Raw genomic sequence first — 7102 nt, 5'->3', positions numbered from 1 at the left:
GTTGAAGGATGTTACCGCGGAAACCATAAGGCTCCATTTTGAGCTGTAAATTTTGATGCTGTATGGATTCAAAAGGATTTGAAAGGTATCCGAAAATGCGTAGAGTAAGTGGCCTTTTATCAAAGGAGTTTACAGGTATTTCCTCCATTAATAGTAAAGCTGTTTACATTGATTTCCTTTTGACGACACCAAACTGCGAACGTGAAGTAACTTTGGGCATATTAATAGAGCTAGTAATACGCATTCTTATTATTTCCTTGAAACATTTGAAAAACTATTCAGAGGGCACTTTGACTGTCTAAAGTGCATAGAGGCAAAAGCGTTTTCCGCACCACTTTGCCTCTGTGGCACTGGTGACGTCACCACTCGATGACGTCACACAGAATTAGTGACACCCCACCGCGGTGGCTTAGTAGCTACGGCGCTCGGCTGGTGACCCGAAAGACGCGGGTTCGATCCCGGCCGTGGAGGCCGAATTTCGATGAAGACGAAATTCTAGAGAGCCGTGTGCTGTGCGATGTGAGTGCACGTTAAAGAACACCAGCTGGACGAAATTTCCGGACGCCTTCACTACGGCGTCTCTCATAGACTGAGTTGCTTTGGGACATTAAACTCCAGTAAACCAATTACTAAATAATGACAAATTGCTAATTAATGGCTAATGACTGATGAATTACTACATGATAATTAACTGTTAATTAATAACGCTTAAGCTTCGCATTTAGGAGTGGAACGCGACAACGCGTCGTGGCGCTGCCAGCGAGTGTACGGAACCCCACCACCCGTTCGGCGCCGCGATGCCTTCCCCTTTGAACGCGACGCTTTTTGAGGAAAGGAAATGGCGCAGTAATTCTCTGTCACCTAGGTGGACACCTGAACCGCGCCGTACAGGAAGGGAGGGAGTGGAAATAAGAGAAAGAGGGTCCGTAATGAAGAGAATGAAAATTGTATTTGAGGAAAGGAAATTACGCAGTAACTGTCTCGAATATCCCGTTGGATCCCCCGTCATCCGTTTGTAGAGGAAGGGAGGAAGTGGGAGTGAAAGATGAAAGAGGGGCCGCAATGAAAAAATGGCTGTGGCTTAACTTGGTTAAGCCTGGAGAATGCGAAGCATCATCGTGTCGCGTAATTTGGAGGCGCACAACCACAGCGACGGCGCGAGGTGGGCCTCCGTTTCTCCACTGTCGTGAGGACGCTACATGGCGGTTCAAGCAAGCGGACGCGCGTCGCATCGGTTCCGCACATTTTGACCGAATTCGACCGGACCGAATCATTCTCGCCACCGGATTTTCTTCGGAACGGAAAGATATCAAGTGCTGGATCCCCGGGATAGAAATTTCAAGCGGTAGGACCAGTTTTCGGCTTTCTACCGGACTTGAAAGTTATACAGCGGGCGCCGGCCCACTAACCCTAACGGGCCACCCAGCTCGACATCGTGAGAGCATGGGCCGCTAACCTTGTCGACGACGCCGACGCCTAGCATCGACGCCGTTTCAACGACAGACCGAATGGCGGGGCCCAGCCAAGACAACGATGTGCCACTACAATCACCAAACGTCCTTCTCAACGAATTCCAAGAGATGGATGAAGGCGACTTCGGAGACGCCGACTTCGGAAGTGAGGACGAGATCCCGTCCGACTCCTCGTCGAGGCCAGCCGGGTACAACAACGATGCCAGCTGGGAGCTTGCACAATCAAAGCGCCAGAGAAAACTTCAAAGGCGAAAAGAACGCAAAGGCACGGGAACGGGCCCGGCCGCCAAACCTCAAGATGGAAAATTACCGGGTGATGCGACCGGCTGCAACAACAATGGATCAAGGGAGCAGAGCAGGCCTAGGCGAAGAATGCCGCCACTCCCCAGAAGCGACTACAAGATCATTATTCGACCTAAGAAAGGACTTATGGTGAAGTCCCTCACCACCCACCAAGTAGCGCGCTCCATTGTCATGGCGTGCGGCCAGCAATGCAAGGACGATGACCTACTTGTAAGGCTTCGCACCGGATCCAATATCATTATCGTTAGCACCCCGCACGAGCAAACGGCCCAGCTAGTGCGGCACATTACCCGTCTCAAATTCGACGGAAAGACTTATGATGTAAACGCTTACGTGGCAGCACCGGAAGACGTCCTGCGCGGCGTGATCCACGGTGTAGACCCAGGTACCCCTCCTGAAGAACTCAAAGCACACTTACGAGTCAGAACTCAAGGAGTGACCATACTTCAGGCAAGGATGCGCGGAAAATCCAAGACGGCAGTGCTCACGTTCGACGGCCCGGTCTTGCCGAAATTCGTCATATATTACGGAGGAGAAGTACCATGCTACCAGTACCGCCCCACTAGGCAAGTGTGTTACGTCTGCTTCCAGCAAGGACACCGCTCCGACGTCTGCCCCACACCGAACATTATTGTGTGCGGACTGTGCGGAGTTTCAAACCCGCCCGACGACCACGAGTGCGCGCCCAAGTGCATAATCTGTGGCGAGGCACACCGGACCGGATCCAAGGAGTGCCGAGAGAGATTGAAAAAAGCAAGGCCAAAACCCACAGGAGGAAGAGGACGGAGCGACCAACGCGGGCGACCACCCAAGCGATGGCTCAGCTCAGAGGGAGAGACATCGAGGAGCCGATCGAGGTCCAACTCCTTCCCGCCTCTACCACCAGCCGGCCCACAGGAGGGGGAGAAACAAGAGAAAAAGAAAAAGAAGAAGCTTTCCCAGACAAGCGGCGGCAAGGTGAGCTGGGCTTCTACCACTGCTTCGCACTCGGTAGGAAAGGGTAGTGACATAAACAACACAAACAACAAAGACAGTCGTGTCACAGAACCGAAGGACGCGAACAGCGATGCGCTCAGACGCGAGCTAGAACTGGCTCGAATCAAACAAAACGAGCTCGAACGCAAAGTTGAGGAACTCACAAAAACACTAAAGGAACAACAGCGGGAACTCGACATGACAAGAGCCCTTCCAAAACGACAACCACAGGCATCGAACGAAGGAGACCTTGAAACACGAATGCAACAGATGATGCAGGATATGATGCAGCAAATCCAATCGCAAATGCAACAGATGCAAGTACAATTCCAAGGGCAAATCTCAGAGATGAGAAGCGCTTTTCGAAAACAAAAACATACCGAAAACATTAGGGAAAGGGCGTACAACCCTCCAGCGCTAACAGCTTTCGCAAGCGAACAAGGCAACAGCAGTAACGCGTAAACATGATCAATACGTATCGGCAAGAACAAGAATACTTAGATATTTGGCAATGGAACTGCAGAGGCTACCGCAAAAAGCAGGCCCTCTTAAAACAATATATAAACACACAACTCACACCTCCTGATGTAATTGCGCTCCAAGAGACCGGAATCAAGCCGACCTTACAAGGGTACGAGGTTTACGAGAGTCAAAACGAAGGTAAAGCGGCCGTCCTAGTCAGCAAAACCATTACCGCCATCAGGCACGATACCATCGCCGACACCGACGTTGAACACGCGCTTGTTGAACTTATTCCGAAAAACCGAAAGGGACGCAGCACGTTCTTACTGAACGTGTACAGCCCGCCGAGACAAAGAAAAGCCAAACTCTTCGAACTGTTTTATGGAGCGCACAAGCTGGCCAAAGAAAATGCACTCATCATCGTAGGAGATTTCAACGCCATGGACAGGAGTTGGGGATACCAGAAACAAGACATCAAGGGAAGGACATTAGTGGAAGTAGCGGAATACTTTGGCTGCAGTCTAATCACAGATCCTGCGACCCCCACGAGAATCGGGAATAGCGTGAGCACGGACACATGCCCGGACCTCACCTTCGTAAGGAACAGCAGGGAGTCACAGTGGGAAAACATGATGGAAAATCTAGGCAGCGATCACTTTATCCTCCGGACACGAATAGCATCCGACACCATAAGACGCCAGATTGGACAGGCGAAAATCACTGACTGGAACGCGTTTAGCGGGGCTTGCAACAAATCTGAAGGCGGTATCCAATCACTGGAGGAATGGAGCGGCATGCTGAGAGAAACGCGACAACGATGCACAAAAAGTCTAAGGAGAACGACAGCAACGCCTGAAGTAGACGCCCACCTCCTCAGACTATGGGAAGCGAGACGCAGTCTCACCAAAAGATGGCGGAAGCAAAAACACAACAGGAAACTAAAACTAAAGATAGCAGAAATTACGGCAAAGGCGGAAGAATACGCGATGCAACTCGCGAAACAAAATTGGGAACAACTCAGCGACTCACTTAGGGGAACTCTAGGCACGGCCAGAACCTGGAATCTCTTAAGAGCACTAATCGATCCGACCAAAATAAAATCAGAGAACAATAAAGCCATCCACCGGTTCATCCACTCCTTCGAGGGATCAGACATCGCCCTACTGGAGAAGGCACGGGAAAAATGTTTCGGCGATCACAACCCCCCGCGATACCAAGGAACGTATCGAGGAGCCGAAAACGAGAAACTCGACCGCCCCATAACTGTGGAAGAAGTTTACGCGGCCATAAGAAACACCACCAGAAACACGGCAGCCGGAGCGGACAGAATCGACAACGCCTTAATCCGCAACCTGAGCGACGACCTCATAAAAGAGCTCGTCACCTTTCTTAACAAACATTGGGAGGCGGAGACGGTTCCCGAAGATTGGAAACACGCCGAAGTAATAATGATACCTAAACCTGGTAAAAAGCTACAAATTGAAAACCTCAGGCCTATATCACTCACGTCGTGCCTTGGCAAGCTTTACGAACGGGTTGTAACTTTCAGACTGCAAAATTACATGGAAGACAACGACTGTGTACCACATACCATGTTCGGCTTCAGAGCGAAGCTCTCGACGCAGGACGTTCTCCTCCAAATACAAGAAGATGTCCTGCGAAACGTACCTCGGACGGGAGAAAATGTCATAATGGCCCTGGACATCAAGGGGGCATTCGATAACGTCAGCCACGAAGCGATCCTTACGGGCCTAGACAACCTGGATTGCGGACGCAGAATCCACGGCTTCGTCAAAGCCTTCCTGTCCGATAGAACTGCCACCATCGGCATAGGAGACCTTCGATCGAAAAAAATTCGCACTCCAAACAAAGGAACACCCCAAGGGTCAGTTATCTCACCCCTACTCTTCAACATAGCTATGATAGGCCTAGCTCGAAAACTAGAGAACATCGAAGGCATCAGGCATGCAATGTATGCTGACGATATAACAGTCTGGACAAACACGGGCTGTCTCGGAGAGAAGGAACAAAGGCTACAGCAAGCGGCCTCTTGTGTAGAGCAATACCTCGCAGAAAGAGGACTCGCATGCTCGACCGAGAAATCGGAACTGCTGAGAGTCTGGAGAGGCAAGCAAAACCGGACCGTCCCAACCAACGAGGACCTAAAACTCAACGTCTACCTAGATGGGACGCCCATACCCGAAAAGACAACAATAAGAATTTTGGGCATGTGGGTTCAATCCAACCAGCGCAGTACTCACACTTTTACCCTACTGAAAGCAACAACGCTACAAGTCGCACGCATGATCACCCGCATAACCAACAGGCGACATGGCATGCGTGAAGAAGACACACTAAAACTAGTCAGAAGCCTAGTAGTTAGTCGAATCACGTACAGCCTACCCTACCAGTGCCTCAACAAAAATGAAATACAACAAGCGGATGCCCTGCTACGCAAAGCGTATAAGACAGCGCTCCGACTACCACGCAACACGTCTACAGAAAAACTCATGGCCCTGGGATTACACAACACCTTTGAGGAGCTACGAGAGGCGCAGCATGAGTCGCAAAAACTCAGGCTGTTGCAAACAACGACAGGAAGAGCGCTCCTGCAGAGGCTCGGATACCGCGAGCAGATGCGAGAAATGTCGAGGACGGCAACGATCCCCGACGAGCTTCGCAAGACCCTCAAGGTAGCGCCAATACCAAAAAACATGGATCCCAACCTCCATCGAGGCAGAAGAGAAGCGAGGGCCGAATTCATCGAGAAATCATACGCTCCTCAAGCCACGACCGTGTATACAGACGCGTCTTGGAGAGGAGGAGATACCAAAATCACTGTAGCGGCGGTGGTCGATTCGTCTTTACGCGAAATGACCAGCGCGTCTCTCCGAGGCTGCACAGCTGCAGAGTCCGAGGAAGTAGCCGTTGCTCTAGCGGTGGCGGAGGGCTATAGAACCGGGCGGTCACTAACAATACTTACGGACTCTCAAACAGACTGCCGAAATTACATGAATGGCAGGATAGGTCGTCACGCGCTCCGTATACTCCTCGCAGCGAGTGACAGAATTAAAAACCGGGAAGAACAAAACGACAAGATCCTACACAAAATTGTGTGGGTACCGGGGCACACGGGGGTTGCAGGGAACCGAGAGGCCGACAGGATAGCTCGAGGATACATGACTTTCCGAGCTTCCGACGAGACCGCGGAACTCGCGCCAGCACCCAGGGAATACTCGGCCATACTACAAAACTATAGAGGCAGAAGAATGCGATATCCCCCACCGCACAAATCTCTCAGCAGAGAGGAAGCTGTCACTTGGAGACAATTACAAACAGGCTCTTTCCCAAACCTACATATACTAAACAAAATGCACCCTACGATATACACGAACAAATGTCCATGGTGCGACGAAAAACCTACACTATACCGCATCACATGGGCCTGTCAAAACATAGACGTGGTCCCCAAAATACAAAACCCGAGTGCGGAGCAGTGGGAGACTCTGCTGTCCAGCGACCGCTGCGAAGACCAACAAGGTCTGGTACAGCGAGCTCAACGGGCGGCAGTGGCCAGCGGAGCCCTGGACTGAGGGCAACCGACCACTGGTTAGAGGCGGACGATTTCGACAGAGAAGGCTCCTGGGGGTAGAACCAAGACGTCTCTGAAGAAGCCTCCAAACCGCAGGAATAACCATTACTGTAAATAAAGTTTTCCCTTCCTTCTCCACTGTCGTGACGTCATCGTGTCACGTGGTGTGACGTCATGTATCACGTGATTTGGAGGCGCACAACCACAGCGACGGCGCGAGGTGGGCCCCCGTTTCTCCAGTGCCGTGACGTCATCGTGTCACGTGGTGTGGCATCATCGTGTCACGTGATTTGGAGGC

Source organism: Amblyomma mixtum, chromosome 5 (assembly GCF_055824585.1).
Source record: "Amblyomma mixtum isolate Tamu chromosome 5, ASM5582458v1, whole genome shotgun sequence".
In the NCBI taxonomy this organism is placed as follows: Eukaryota; Metazoa; Arthropoda; class Arachnida; order Ixodida; family Ixodidae; genus Amblyomma; species Amblyomma mixtum.
Note: the sequence above shows the minus strand (reverse complement) of the source record.